The sequence below is a fragment of the Canis lupus genome, chromosome 25, assembly GCF_048164855.1.
Source record: "Canis lupus baileyi chromosome 25, mCanLup2.hap1, whole genome shotgun sequence".
Classification (NCBI taxonomy): Eukaryota; Metazoa; Chordata; class Mammalia; order Carnivora; family Canidae; genus Canis; species Canis lupus.
The window spans coordinates 39,837,764-39,854,297 of record NC_132862.1 but is presented as its reverse complement, the minus strand read 5'-3'; the positions used below and the strand labels follow the sequence as shown (position 1 = coordinate 39,854,297).

Below are 16,534 nucleotides of genomic sequence, written 5' to 3'. Positions count from 1 at the left end.
CAAACTTATTTCTAAGGATTTTGCAGATGGAATTAGCCTCACGAAGTAAATCCTTACCAATAAGATAAATGGCATGAGCAAATTCCATGTGACTTGCTTAATGGCAAACTCTTGTCCACACTTCTTTTCATTCCCTTTCCGATAGCTTGGAAGAGAGATGTGGTTAAGACCCCATTTCTATTGTTCAAGGAGGACAACATCCTAGGCAATCACAAAGCCACAATACAAGGGAAATCTAAGCCCCTGTACAACCTCAAGGAGCAAAGCTACCCTGCCAGCCTGAGCCATTCATCTCAAGTTATTATGAAATAGAGGAAAGGTTCTTATTTAATGAGACTGTATTTTCAAGTTGCCTTGTTACAGCAAATGGCCAAAGTTATGCAGTTCTCCTTGGGTGTTTTAGGGAGAAAACTGAGAACTTCTGTACTGAGAGTCAGAATTCTCTCAATCTAATTCTCTCTCTTGAACTGTGATGCCACCAAATGTGATGTGGAAGGTAATGGTTGGCCTCACTGAGGTCAGCCTTGGAGACTAAGGAATATCCCCTCACTTCAATATCTCATCCTAAATCTGTCACCAGGCGCCTGAGTCCTCACTCAGTTATAGTAACTATAAGACCTTGGCCAAATCTCGAATTTCTGAGCCTCTGTCCATGTCTTTAAGGATGGGTATTATGTTACTCCTACCAACCTTGAAGATCTGTGAGCATCATATGAGAGAAGAATAAACTAGAGTGCACTATGGTGAGAAGTGATGAAGATGCTTATCACCCCCTACTTTGGCCCCAGCCCTCAGAGAGACTAGGAGAGCACCACTTTCACAAATGGGTCTCCGCTGAGCTAGATTGGTCCTTCTGGTTACAGGGAAGTGGATCTTTATCTTTCAGTACAATGGATTAGCCATGCTTTGCATGCTTGCCATTACTCCAACTTGGTAGGCTCTTTCTTACTGAGGATATCACCCTGGAGCACATCATATCATGAGCTTTTAAGGTGGCTCTTGGAACACATTTTCCAGGTTAAGAGACAAGGTATGGGATGTTCTGGGAAAGAACATTAGAAGGAATAGAGTGATAAGAAAAACTTAGCTCTTAGACCAGGAGTCACAAAAGCTAGAATCCAATCCCAGTCCTGACACAGAGTCACTCTGTGAGCCTTGACCAACCACTTACTGTCTTCAAACTCCATTCTGGAAAGCAACTGGGTTGCCTCTGGTAATCTAGACTTTCCTTTCCCTTTCTAGTTCTAAAAATCTGTGATTCTAGGCGCTTTGGAAAAAAAGTAGGAGGACCCCAGGAAGTAAGAGTTAAAAGAGTAGAACTCTAACATGTGGGGCCCAATTCATTACTTGGCCATTGATTCATTCTTTCTTTCTTTTGCCAAGATGTCATTGAGCCCCTACAATACAGGAAGCACTGTGAGGATGAGAAGGAAGGGACTGCCTGCTTTCCTAGGTCCTGGAGGAAGGAACACTATCTGCCTGGCACCAGATGAAGCCATATCTGTCCACTGTATAGTTCATTTAGGCCAGTGCAGGTAGCCAGAAAGCAGGCTAAGAGCAGCATTCACTGACTATTCACTCATCCCTATTTTTCAATGTGTCCATCCCTCAAGCAGTAGTAGCTGAAATAAGAGTAATAAGGGGAATCCCCAATGTTTAAAAATAAACGAAGAATACAAATCTCCGTCTAGTAGATTCCAATGACCACAGAATTATTATGCCAGAATGAAACAGATAAGGCAGCAACATGACCTAGAAACCCAGGTTGTTGCTTGAGATCTGTCACCAACTACAGTATGTGTCAGATGAGCAAGGCACTTGCCTGTTCTGAGCCTTGGTTTCCTGTTCTTTAAAGTCTGGGATTGAACTGGATTGTCTCCAAGGACTCTTCTAGGTCCAATGTTACATGAGCCTCTCCCTGATATTATTCCATAAGGTAGTATTTCCTTCTAATAACACAGCATAATGAAAATTCCCTAGAGCCAAATGCGACCCCTCTGTTTCCTTTGCATGGCTGATTAAATTAGTGAAAACCAAGCAGGCCCTCACTGGAGAGCCTGGGAAATTGCTGGATAATGGGGGGAGATTTCTGAGGTTGCCTTTGGGTAGATTATGCAGTCCTCCAGAGTTTTCTCTGAGTTGTGATTAAGCATGAAGCAGAGAAATTCAGCAATGTAGAGAACTGGCCTGGGCCTCTCCTTCATAGAGAATGCTTCTCAGCTAATAGCTCTTTTACCATTTGATGCAAGGAAGTACATTGATTCTTTGAATCATTTTTTATATCTCCATAACCATATTTCATTTATTTATTTATTTATTTTTGAGAGAGAGAGAAAGAGTGGGGGCAGGGGCAGGGTGGAGGGAGTGAGAGAATCTTAAGCAGACTCCCCACTCAGTGCAGAGCCTGACATGGGGCTTGATCTCATGATTCTGAGATCATGACCTAAGCCAAAATCAAGAGTTGGATGCTCAATCAACTGAGTTACCCATGTGCCCCTCTACAACCATATTTTAATTACATAAGGCTATGGAAGCAAATCTGAAACACACCTTAAGGATGAGCGGACCCTGATCAGTTAATCACAGCATACTAGAGACTGCATAGGATCATTTGAAGAGACCCTTTGTGAACCCATCCCATGGTGAGAGAGAGAGAGAGAGAGAGAGAGAGAGTGTGTGTGTGTGTGTGTGTAGTGAGAGAGAGAGAGAGAGAGAGAGAAGGAATTAAGACAGGAATCTCTTTCTCCGAAGACCTTTGAGGTGACAAGGGTGCCAAGTGGGGCACAGGATGGGCACTGGGGACTCCTATAATTCTGCCTAAACTTCCCTTCAGGTCCACAAGGAGGGAAAAAGCTTCAGAGCTGAAAAGACAGGCATGATGCAAAGAAGGAGAAGTGAATGTGGCTTCATTCAGTTCTCAGGGTTGAAACTTGGAAGAAACAGGGGTTAATAGTTATTAAAAACTTACTCTGTGCCACATACTGTAATGAGCACTTCAAAGGCATTTTCTTTTTTTAACTCAAAACTCACATATGCACACACCACTCTTTGAGGGAGGTATAGTTATCCCTTACTTCACTGATGAAGAAAGAAGGGTTAGAGAGATGATCTAGATAATCAAATGGAAAATTGAAACACAGGTCTTTCATCCTAATTCTGAAACCTGAGCTTTTTAATAAAATCTATGGTTCTCACATTGCTGGAGTGGGAAGAGCCTCTTTACCATATCAAATCCTTGCTCCTTGCACTTCTTCACAATGCTAAATTTAAAAATTCCACTCTATACGAATGCTTGGGACAAAGATGAATTTGGAGGAATCGGAGGAATCACTGCATTAGCCATGCTAATGGGAATGCTCGTGAATAACGGAGCTTCTTGGGCCCATATAAGAAAGCAATGAGAAGGAGAAGGGGACTATTAATACCTATGTTTTATCACATATGGCATGCTCTGGCTTGGGGACTTCAAACTGGGAGCCTAAATTTTATTCTTTCTTCTTCAGCCTTTTATTTCTGAAAATAACAGATTTTGACTTTTCTGTACCTCCAAGGAGATGTCAGAGTCTCCTTGAGAAAATCAAAACAAAGCTGTTTTGTAAATATATGCTGAATGAAGGAATTACCATAAGCCATTTATTCTAGGTGCATTAATTAACACTGCCTCATTCATCAGCTGTACTGTCCAATTTACTTTAGAGGACCAGCTGTCTCCAACTCTGGAGGGCTTCTGTGGGGTTGAGATCATTAGTCTCCACACCCTGAAGGAGAACTGGAGACACAGTCTTGCTCTCTTACAGAGTTGCACACTGAGAAACTGGAGATCAGAATAGAAATGAATATGAAATCATCAGATTGACCCATATTTAAACGTTAGAACTGCCTAGAGCTATAAGAAAACATGTTTTCCACGTAGTTGAGATGTTCCCTTTACCATATTAAAGACTGAAGTCTAATCAGGCTTCTCTCCAAACGCTTATCAAGGTAGAAATTCTGCAGCAGGCTGTCTATAGCCCCAAGCCATCAAGTAGAGCCAGCTTAAAATACAGGGAACACTTGTGGTGTAATCTAAGGAGGCCCCTTTCCTCTAAAATAATCTCTTCCCCACTGGCCTTCTGGCAATACTTGACATGCCATCATTAACTGCAATGGGCTCATCAATGTTTTCCTGGAATAGGTGCAAATGACATGACAAGAGCTGAGACTAGGCAGTTCTAATAGGATTGGTGAAGAATTAGCAGTCCAGGGCATGATGCCCCGTTTAAAGGCAACTGTGGGTCAAGACACTCTGTGAGGCAGGTGAAAGTCTGACAGCTCATTGAGGCTGGCGGGCTACCAAGGAAAGGTTATAGATCGGAGAACTATTTGTGTGCATGTGTGCTTGTAAGTGTGCATGTGTGCACGTGCGTGCGTGCGCCTCTGTGTGCATGTGTGTATACAGAAGGAAGGGGGGGTGTCTATGAGGATCCCCAGCAAGGCTGCCAAACAGAACTTGTAAGAGGGTCAATTATTGTTGGTATCTTCCCTCTAATCCACACCACCTCTATATTTTCACTCTCCCCAACTGCATGTAGAATTTCTTGAAAGTAGATTAGATAGCTTTCAGAACCAGTGGACAAGCTGGTGAACTAGGCTTCCAAACCAAGCAGCCACAAAGGATGTCTGGGCCAGGACAGAATTAAAAGTCAAGAGGCCCTTCTATTCTGGTTCTGCCAGAATCAGGTGAATGATTTCAGTTTCTCTGTGGCTCCATCATTCAGTGTTTATTCTCTAAGTTCTCTGGGAGCATCTCAACTCACTGTTTTCCTCTATGTCTTGGAGTCACACGTCCAACTGGGTCAGCTCTCTCCAGCTGCAGGCAATAGCCAGTAAACCCACACAATTGTGTGTGTGTGTGTGTGTGTGTGTGTGTGTGTGTATGCATTAGGGTGGAGGTAGGAAGTCAAGTTTAATCTCATCTGCTCTTTCAGATAGTAGGCAAACATTTGCAAAGCAAATGGGCATCAGACATAAGCCAGGCAGTCACACCTTGAAACAAAAGCTTTATGAACTTGCTTTTTTTTTAAAATGCATGCTAACAAGTATAAATTGGAGAAGCTCACAAGACTACACAGTGAATGGGGTATGCACACAGAGGAAAAGGAACACTGCAACAGGTAGGGCAACACAGGAAAGTTAATCCCGGAAGACAATCTGGAGATGTAGTTTGAGGAGGAAGAGAAGGAAAAGGTCACTCTGGGTAAAACTTGGCTCCAACATCAATTTTCCCTCAAGTAGAGAAGTTGGCACAATAAAAAGTGGAGTCCTCACTATTCCCCTATAAATGGGCTGAGATCTTTCCCCAAAGCACTATTATGCATTCGGACATTCTCTTGCTATATTTGTATGGGAAAGAAAGAAAGCAATTCACAGCCTCCCTAGTTCTTTTTCTTGCTATTCTCCATTTGTCTTTGTTGCTGGCATGTTATTTCACTAAAGAGGAATGTCCTATTTTTAAGAGGTGGAAGACAGTATGTGGGGTGGAGGTTATACTAATAAATTTTGACATGGAAAAATGGAGACCTTCTCTTATTTCCTTATAATAAATGAAAACTAAGTCAAGAATCTTGAAACTCATTTCATCCCAAAGTGATGTGAAGGCCTTCAGGAGGGAAGAGACACCTTCAGAGGGCAGCTGAGCACGTGCCTGACTGGTTATGTGGGAGTGAAGGGCAGGGCTGAAATCCCGTAACATTTTTATTAATGCCCCAAATTCTTGCAAGTTCTCCCAATCTCTCTTGGGCTGAGTGCATCCTTTCCCTCGGAACGTGGTGCTTGCATCCAGTTCCTCTTGGAATTTCTGTCATTTGATATACATTTATTATCTTCTATTTTCCAAGAAGCTCTAAGAACTAAGAATTTAAACAATTCAAAAATGAATAAGAAAATTCTTTTTGTTACAAGCATATAAGTCGGCTGGGGCCACCATAAGAAAGCATCACAGAATTGGTGGCTTAAACAACAGAAATATATTTTCTCATAGTTCTAGAAGCTTCAAGTCTAAGATGCAGGTGTAGGCGGGTTTGGTTTTTCCTGAGGCCTCACTCTTTGGCTTGCAGATCGCCACCTTCTCGCTGTGTCTTCACATGGCCGTTCCTCTATATACATGTACCCCTGGTGCTTCCATGTGTGTCCAAATTTCCTCTTCTTAGAGGGACACCAATCAGACTGGATTAGAACCCACCCTAATAGCTGCGTTTTAGCTTCATCACCTCCTTAAAGGCCGTATCTCCAAATACAGTCACATTCTGAGGTACTGGGGGTTGGGGCTTCGACATATGAAATTGAGAGACACACAATTCAGCTCGCAATAGCAAGGCAGCTCCCTATACTCATAACAAATCAGGTATCTTAAGGCAACACACAAGAAAAAAAATGCTTCAATTTTTGTAAGGGAACAACAGATTGAATGGGTCTTCTGGCCGGAGTAGGTCCTTTATATAAGTTTCCTGGATTGAGCTCCCCTATGATGTGGGGAACTCCCCACAACTCCAGGCTGTCTTTCTTATTCCAGTAGAGATTGAATATGCAAAGGTAATTCTAGGCCAAGAGAACAGATGATGCAAAAGCACAATCATGGCAAGTTCCTATTGAAAGAGTTGGATGTATCAGATGGTGTCTCATAGGGAGAGGTTAAGGGATAAGACGGAAGAGGTGTAAGACAGAAAAAGCCCAGAGGGTAAAAGATCACGCATGTGTGCTTTGGATCCTGATTTATCCTGTAGGCTCAACAGTAGGGTTGTGACTTGGACAAGGCAGGATATTTTGACTTGAATCTCTGCTTTTTTGGAGATATTACTGACGTGACAGCAGGGAGACAGAGTGGGGAAATGGCAGAGAGGGAGCCCATTTAGGAGCAGACTGCAATGTTTGGGGCCATTTTCTAGGGCTTCCTCCATGAGGAAGTCACAAAGGTGGGGATTGCAAAGAAATAGACTGCCCCCAAAAGACTCTGGACAATGCGCTTTTAATCTTTCAGAAGAGGCAAATGCCAATGAGGTCAGATTTGGAGGAAGGTCACTGGCCAGAGAAGGTAAGCACCTTCTTTGTAAAGCCTCCAGGCACAGTGCCATCGGTTTACGTTGTACTTGAACCAAAGCCATGTGGAAGGAAGAAAGGAATGAGATCAGAGTCTCCCAAAAGCTATGCGGGGAGTCTCCATGGTCATGTTAGCTGTCGGATAATTAAATTACTTCTTAGAAAAGTAAGATATATTTCCTCTTTCCCAGTATAGTATTTTTGGAAAAGAAATGTGTGCCTTCTGCTGGCTGCCTGGTGTGTCCAATTCTAAATGTCAAGTTCAAGTCTTGAAAATAGTGCTGGAGACATTTTGTCTCAGAGGTGAGTCGAGGTGGGTCCCTCCCACTGGATCAAATGAGGCTTCACCATCACAGGGAATGAAAACTTGTCTTCTACTGATACAAGAGTAGCACACTTTTCTGTTTCAAGAGGGCCATATGATTCAGCTTTTTTCTTTTAGCTTTTTGTTCCTGCACTCAGCATTTGTCAAGCATCTTTATCTGTCAAACAAATGATAGATACTGGTGGTACAAAGGTGAATATGACCCAGTCCAGAGAAATTTCTTCCTGTCTGATAGAGACCAGCCAGATACAAGTAGATGAATTAAAATACTATATAACATACATTTGATTGAAACTATGGATTAAGGGGACCACAGAGAAAGTGCCACACCTGCGTAATCACTTTCCTCGGGCAAAGCATACCATGATGTACATGGTGTGATGACCCACCAAGATACTGCATCCGAATATGTAGTTAATTGGCCTATATGGGTACCTGGAATTCCTACATTAATTATTCCTTGGGTTAAGGCCTATTTAAATTTAAGAATGTTTTATTCTAATCATATCCTAATATCTCAGCTCAATCACTTAAAATAACCATTCACCCAAACAATATGAAAAGGCATAGAACTGACAGGTGATCCATTAATCACCCAAATATTTATTAATGATCTCTCATCTAAAGTGTACTGGACTGGGGCACTATACAGAGAGATATAGAATGTCACATAAAGAAGAGAAAGGGAAACAAGGCAGTAGCAACCACTGATGTTGCCAAGTCTTTGACATATATCACATTACTTATTTTTGAAAGGAAGAAATTATTAAAATCTCTATTATATAGGTCAAGAAGCAGGTGATATGAATTGTTCAAGTTCACACAAACAACAAGGGGAAGGTCATTGCCACTCCAAAGCCCATAATCAATGCATCACTCCCTGGTTGTCTGACAAGAGTGCTGGGAGTACATTTTGTAAGAAAGGTAGGAGAGAGGGAAAAGCCCTGATGTGAAGTGAAGCAGTGACATGAGTATCCAAGGGGGAGGAGATACTCAGTGCAGAGCCCACCATGGCCTGAGTTTTCCGGAACTGCAGGGGTAGAGCACACCCCCCAGCTGCATCTAAGCACACTTGAAAGTATGTCCACACACTGCTGCTTTTGCGGCCTTACTGGGTTAGCATTAAGGGCTGCTGTTGGATGCATGTATTTTGTACGTACATGTGCTACCATATTCCAGGTGGATGTATATGCTAAGATTATCAAAATAAACATCCATTTAAAAGAATCGTTGAATTTGTATCTTTCTGTGACCACGAATATTCTCAGTTAATGGATACCAGAAGGGCAGTCACTATTCTGTATAGGGCATGATGACATTTTTGTTTCTTGGCAACAGACCATGGTCCTCATTTTGGAATAGGTTGTGTGTCAAAGGTCTAGAGAAATTGTATTTTTTCTGGTTAATATCTGTCAAGGTTATTGCCCCACAAGGGGACAGACACTATGAAAAGAACGTTGTCCATAGTCTTACTTGAATTTCATGGCTATGGGTAATATTCATGGTAAGTGGGTAATATTATCATCCTTACTTAAGAGTTGAGAAACATCAAGCAACTTGCCCATGGTCACACAGCTGTTTCCAAGCTCTTTAACATATTAGCTCATTGAATACTCCCTGCACCCCTATTAAGTATGTACTATTGTCATCATCCTCTTCATTTTTCAGACAAGAAAAAAGAAGCGTGGAAAAGCTCAATGACTTGTACAAGGTCACACAGTAGTAAGTTCTGGAACTGAGATTTGGCCCTGTACCTGGATTTGACCTGCACAGCTCAACTCCTAACCATCAGCCTCTCTCATTTACTTGATAAACTCTGATTCTGCCTTGACACTATCAGACTCCAGACTACAATTCCTACAGGAACACAGCTTCATCTTGCATGTGTGAAAAAGACCCTCACACATATTCTCTGAGTGATCAAGTACTTTGCCTCCAAAAGCTCTTTTGAGCTGCTGCTAGAATGCTTTTAAAAGGAACTATTCAACAAATTGGGGAGATTTCAGGGGAGTTTATTTGTCATCCAAATAGGCTGATGCTCTGGACATGATCATGCACAAGATAAACCATCCAATGAAGAGAAAAGCATATTCCTTGCACTCAGAGCTAGAAAACACCAAGATGAAACTGCACTGGGATTCAGAAGGACAATCAACTAATCGGTTGTAAGGGACTTTGGTCCCATGGGCCTGTGGCAGTCCAACTTCCCCTATACCTGGAATGTCTGACCAGTGTCCCTGGGATTGGATCCCTTAAGGAATCTAAAGGTCATTGGATGCAGCCTAAGACTGTATTACCATTTCAGTTCTGTTCATATTCTACTGAAGCTCCTGCTCTCTTCCATATAAACTACTCTTCCAGACAGATCCCTCATCTCCTGTCCTGCCAGAACTGCCTTTGCATCTAAATGCAGGTCTCAAATTTTCTGTCCTTTCTTTCATTTTTAAATTCATATTGCTAGTTTCTTTTTTTTTAAGATTTTATTTATTTATTCATGAGAGACACAGAGAGGCAGAGACCCAGGCAGAGGGAGAAGCAGGCTCCATGCAGGGAGCCTGACATGGGACTCAATCCCTGCACTCCAGGATCGCGCACTGAGCTGAAGGCAGACACTAAACTGCTGAGCCACCGAGGCATCCCTATATTGCTAGCTTCTACCCAACATTTTAAGTTTCAAAATTCTTTTGAATATTATTTCTGCCATTCATCTAATTAACAAATATTTCCAAGATTGTAGTAACTCATAAATTTGGAAAGTTGGAACATTTTTTTTGGCTTCAGGAGTAGAATTTAGTAATTCATCGCTTATATAAAATATAAAATACTTAGTGTTCATCACAAGTGCCCTCCTTAATACCTGTTACCCGTCAGCTCATCCCTCATCCATCTCCCTCCATCAACCCTCAGTTTTTCCCCTATCATGAAGAGTGTCTTATGGTTTGCCTCCCCTCCTCCTCTTTTTTCCCCTTCCCAAACATTCATCTGTTTTGTTTCCTAAATGAGTGAAATTGTATGGTATTTGTCTTTCTCTGGCTGATTTATTTTGCTTAACTTAATCTAGCTCCATCCACATCCTTGCAAGATTTCATTCTTTTTGTTTTTGTTTTTGTTTTTTTGTTTTTTTTTTTTTGATTTCATTCTTTTTGATAGCTGAGTGATATATTCCATTGTGTGTGTGTTTGTATGTGTACCACATCTTCTTTATCCATTCATCAACCAATGGACATTTGGGCTCTTTCTACAGTTTGGCTGTTGTAGATAATGCTGCTATAAGCACTGGGGTGCATATACCCCCTCGAATATGTATTTTTGTATCCTTTGGGTAAATACCTACTAGTGTAATTGCTGGGTCATGGAGTAGTTCTATCTTTATGCAAAGTTTGAACTCTTATATTCTTTCAAGTCATTGATGAAAAGTATAGAACATGGACATAGCTCTGTCCATGCCTCTTGGGACTTGAGTATAGGTTGACCTTAACCCACTGAGACTGCCTGATTCCCTGGTGACTAGTCCAGCTGCTGTGGCATTTTCAGTGAATCCTTCCTAGATCCTAGACACTATCACCTTCTAGTGTAAAAACTCAAAACCATCTATTTAGTCATCTTTCCTAAACGGACCAAACACTCCAATCGAAAAACATAAGGTGGGATGCCTGGGTGGCTCAGGGTTTGAGCATCTGCTTTTGGCTCAGGTCATGATCCTAGGGTCTGGCATTGAGTCACACATCAGGCTCCCTGCAAGGAGCCTACTTCTCCCTCTGCCTGTCTCTGCCTCTGTGTGTGTGTGTGTGTGTGTCATAAATAAATAAATAAATAAATAAATAAATAAATAAATAAATAAATAAATAACATATAACATAACATAACATAACATAACATAACATAAGTTGTCTTTCCACATCACTTGGCACAGGGAAATACAAATCAAAACCACAATGAGGTACCACTTCATACCTGTCAGAATGGCTAAAATTAACAAGACAGGAAGCAACAAATGTTGGCAAGGATGCAGAGAAAGGGGTACCCCCTTACATTGTTGGTGGGAATGGAAGCTGGTACAGCCACTTTGGAAAACAGTGTGAAGCTTCCTCAAAGAGTTAAAAATAGAGCTACTTTATGACCCAGCAATTGCACTACTGGGTATTTACCCCAAAGATACAAATGTGGTGATCTGAAGGGGCACCTGCACCCCAACATTTATAGCACCAATGTCCATAATAGCCAAACTGTGGAAGGAGCCAAGATGTCCATCAACAGATGAATGGATAAAGATGTTACACACACACACACACACACACACACACACACACACACACATGGGAATATTATTCGGTCATCAGAAAGGATGAATACTTACCATTTACACTGACATGGATGGAACTGGAGGATATTATGCTAGCGAAATAAGCCAATCAGAGAAAGACAATTATCATATGGTTTCACTCATAGGTGGAATATAAGATACAGCACAGAGGATCATAAGGGAACGGAGGGAACTGAATGGGAAGTTATCAGAGAGGGAGAAAAACCATGAGAGACTCTTAACTTTAGGAAACAAACTAAGAGTTGCTGGAGGGGGTGAGGATGGGGTAACTCGGTGATGGGCATTAAGGAGGACACATGACGTGATGAGCACTGATGTTATATGCAACTGATGAATTATTGAACTCTACATCTCAAACTAATGATGTACTATACATTGGCTAATTGAATTTATATTTAAAAAAAAGACAAAAGAAAGAAAAAGGGTATCAGAATGGATAAAAAAACAAGAATCATCTACATGCTGCCTACAAGACACTCATTCCAAACTGTTCAATTTAATCTATAGTGTCCTGAAGTAATTTTTGTCTCCTGTTTTGAAAACAAAAGTATCTGCCTGTTTTCAGTGTCTGATCCATTTTTCATGATATCTCAGATATTATAACAATTGTCAAAGACTGTAAATGCTAATTCATTTCATATGTTAATGTGTAGTTTAGTGAAGCCAGAGATTGGAATTTAAAAATTTACTGGGTAATCTCTTATTCTCTCTTTGCTTTTTTCTTCCATGGAGGCTGCAAATAGATTTGGGATCTATTTGTTACTCCAGCAACAGGCACACAGAAACTTTCCCCAATATCTGTTTATCAAGGAGAACAGAAAACTCCAGTTACTCACTGAAGACCACAGATGAGGAATAGGAAAGATGTCTCATGAAGTCAGTTGGCAATGTCACCTGGACAAGCATGCCCCAAACACTTCCATCAGCTCAGAGCCTGAAACAAATTGGCAAACTGAAAAAGATTGTAAAATGTTATAACTGGGAGTGTATTTAGAAATTGTCTAGTGCAGCCCCTCATCCTGCAGATAAAAAGTGAATCTCTCAGGGGGGAAGTGGCTCTATGATTATTATGTGGTATATCCATGATATAGGCAAGTTTAAAACACTCCTAATCCAGTGTTCTTTCCATTATACTGGATCATTTTTCTAAACTCTAATTGGCATATCAGATGGAGGAAACATCTTTTAATGGTGCAACTGATTTTGACAAAACAGTAATAAGACTTTAAGTCATTTTATGAAAGGTGCTGTAAATAAGGAGCCTGAAATAGAAGCAAATGACTCTTGAAGACATTCCTTAGAATGGTCTTCATACCGTGCTTCCTGTCATTCCTTCCACTCAGCCATCATTTCCATTTTAGAGAGGCAGAAACTGAGACAGAAAAATTTGGTAATTTTTCTACATTTAGAGGTGCCAAGGGACCCTAAATCCAAATACAGTGACTCTACAATTTGTGTTTTTAGCCACTAGACAAAAGTCTCTCTCTTATTCACTTATGGCTTCCACGGGATCACCAACTCAGCTGCCCCCTATAATAGGGGTAACTGCTTCTTTCCAACGGAATGTACCTTCTTGACCTGAGCCAGCTGATCTGATAAACGAATAGGTGCTAATGAGCACAAGTGAGCTGTCCTTCTCAATTGACACTTTTTTGACAGAGGCTTTCTAGAAACCATGACTTTGCATGAGTTTAGTTCAACCAAAATTCTTCAAGTGCAGGCTCCATGAGGGATCTATTACAGATGGTCTCAGGAGAGTTAACCTTGCCCTTCCTCTCACATGTTAAAGTAGTCTGCCTGGTGTTTGATAAATAACACCCTGTGTCTGAGACACACAATATCTTGAGATCATTTCCTTCTCTCTTGATTCCTCTCTTGAAGCAGTTGAATGGTGAGGCAATGCAGACCCCATAACTTTGTGGGTTCTCTATTCTAGGTGCAGTACCAAGGGGCTCCCATCTATTATCCTATTTGATTGTCACAACAACTCATTTTACAGATGAAGAGACATTGGCTCAGAGTAGCCACCTTATGTTAATTATCTTGCCCCAATTCTCCAGCTAGTGCCTAAAATGTTGGAAGCGAACTAGGGGTGGTAGAAGGGGAGGAGGGCGGGGGGTGGGAGTGAATGGGTGACGGGCACTGGGGATTATTCTGTATGTTAGTAAATTGAACACCAATAAAAAATAAATTAAAAAAAATAATTATAAAAAAAAATGTTGGGATTCAAAACAAGTTTGGTTCTATAGCCCTTGCTTTCCTGTCCATCTTCTTTTTCTTTTTTTCCTTCCTTTCTTTTCTTTTCTTTGAAAAGTTATCCTAGGCTCTCTCACATATATTAACCCATTTTAGGATGGAGGTCATCCAAGGGGGACTGGTAAAGGGATTTCACAGAAGTAGGATGGAGGAATATGCTAAATTTACCAAGCTTTATTGTAATTTAAGTGAAATAAAGACCACACTTGGAGACTTGAGACATGCTACATCATTTGAAACATCCCCTGTTGCTTGGTACCTTCCCCTATTACTTGGTACCCTGTTGCTTAGAGATCAGACAAGGTACTATCTAAAGTGTGACATGCCTCTACAGACGGTAGAATGGTGAAGGCTAGGAAATACCTAGAGTCAGGACAGACTTTTTTTAGACATAAAAAGCCTAATTAGACATAAAAAGATACCCCAAAAATGCAATATATAGAACATAAGTTGTTACAAGCTCAATATTTCCCAAACTTCTGTCTTTGGCCAACCACATGTTTTTCCCATGTAGACATACCAATAAAACTATTATAAACTTAATATTTTTCTTTAAATTGCTTAATTAGTTTTGCTTAATTAGATTTTTTTGCCTAATTAGATTTTTTTGCTTAATTAGATTTTTTTAAAGAAAATATTGAGGTATAATATTAGTGTAGAGAAGTTCCCTAATAATAATATATAACTTGGTAAATTTTTGAAAAGTAAACACTCATATGTAACTATCATCCTAATTGAGAAATGATCACCAATATTCTAGAATCCCTCACCCTGCCTCTTTCTTAAGCACTACATTTTCTTCTCACACGTAATCACTATCCTAACTTCAAAAACCACAACTTAGTTTGGGTTCTTTTAGCAACTTATTAAAAATGAAATTATGATATTATGTACAGCTTTTTTGTCTGCCTTTTTGTTCAATATTTTTGAAGTCAGATTTTTCTATGTTTATCACATGTGGCAATAATTCATGATTTTCATTTTCTGTAGAGTGTTCCATTGTATGAATACACTACAATTTATTTGTTCACTCTACAGTTGAGGGGCATTTCCATCATCTCAAAAATACTGCAACTACAAACATTTTGCACATGTTTTTTGGTGCAGAAGCACAATATATTTCTTTTTTTAAAATTTCTATTGAATATATATTTTGTAGTGAAATTGCTGGGTCAAAGATAAGTGTATGTTCACCTCTAATAAATAGAGATAAAACAGTTTCCTAAAGCAATTGTACCAATTTATATTCACACTAGCAGGATATAACATTTCTGGTTGCTCTACATCTTTACCAATATTTGCTATTGTCAGGGTTTTTTTTTTTTTTAATGATGTTTAGTCACTCTGGTGTAGATGCAGTGGTATTGCATTATGTCTTTAATTTATATTCCAATTTTGACTAATGAGGTTGTACATTTTTGCATTTAGATATTCTATTTAATGAAGTGTTTTCAAGTTCAAGCCTTCATCCATTTTTCTACTGCATTGTCTTACTTATTCTAATTTATTTGTAGTAGTTATTTACATGCTCTGGACACAAGCCCTTTGTTCCTAATATGTATTGTACATATCTTCTCTAACTCTGACTTGCCCTTTTACTTTTTAATGGTACCTTTAAAGAAACATTCTTAAGTTTAACATAGTCCAATTTATGAATCTTTTCCTTTATGATTAGTGCTTTCTTTATGTCTTAAGAAATCTTTCCTTACCTTAGGATTATGAAAAAGTTTTCATAATATGTTCTATAAACCTTATTATTTTACCTTTTACATTTAGGTTTGCAATACAACTGTAGTAATTTTTGTATCTAGTATGAAATACAGGCAATAATCATATTTTTCCAAGTGACCATCTCATTGATCCAACATAATTTATTTTAATTATCCCCATATCTTTCAGTGCCATAAGTGACCATATGAGTCTACTTCTGCATTCCTTATACTGGCCATTAACTTAGTATGTTCTTAGCAAATACCCATTGTCTTAATTGATGGAGCTTCATAATGACTCGGGATATTAGGTAGTATAAGTCACTAACTTTGAAGTTTTTCAAGAATGACTTGGCTCAAATTGGTGGTTTTCAGAAAATTTAAAATATAAATTTGAGAATCAGCTCATCAATTTACACACACACACACACACACACACACACTTTCCTTTTATTTGGGATTATATCAAATGAACAAACTACTTTGAGAAGAATTAACATCTTTATAATATTGAGTCTTCCAATCTATGAACATGGTATATAGTGTCATGCAAATCTTTAATTCCTCTCAATAATTTTTGTACTTTTCTATGTAAAGATGTTATACAACTTTTATTAGACTTATTTTTAGTACATGTTTTTATTCTATTGAAATGGTACTTTTTTTAGAATTGAAATTATACTTTTTTTTAGATTTCAACTTATAATCATTTGCTACTAAAAAATAAAAAGTTTTTTTTTTTTTTTGCAAATTACATATATTTAAGTTCAATTCTGTATTACTTTACTAGTCATTCTGTCTTACCTACACTATGCTCTTTCTCTCTTTTCTGGCCTTTGGAACTAA

General features: G+C 39.5%; 1 long non-coding RNA gene across 1 annotated transcript in view; it reads right to left on the bottom strand.

Moving 5' to 3' along the window:
* The window catches only part of LOC140617602 (uncharacterized), a 38,465-nt gene extending 25,814 nt beyond the window's left edge, over positions 1–12,651 (bottom strand). The window contains exon 1 of the long non-coding RNA XR_012017792.1: positions 12,560–12,651. This is a non-coding gene — a long non-coding RNA (uncharacterized lncRNA). The remainder of the gene's footprint in view (positions 1–12,559) is intronic.
* Positions 12,652–16,534: the final 3,883 nt, after the last annotated feature.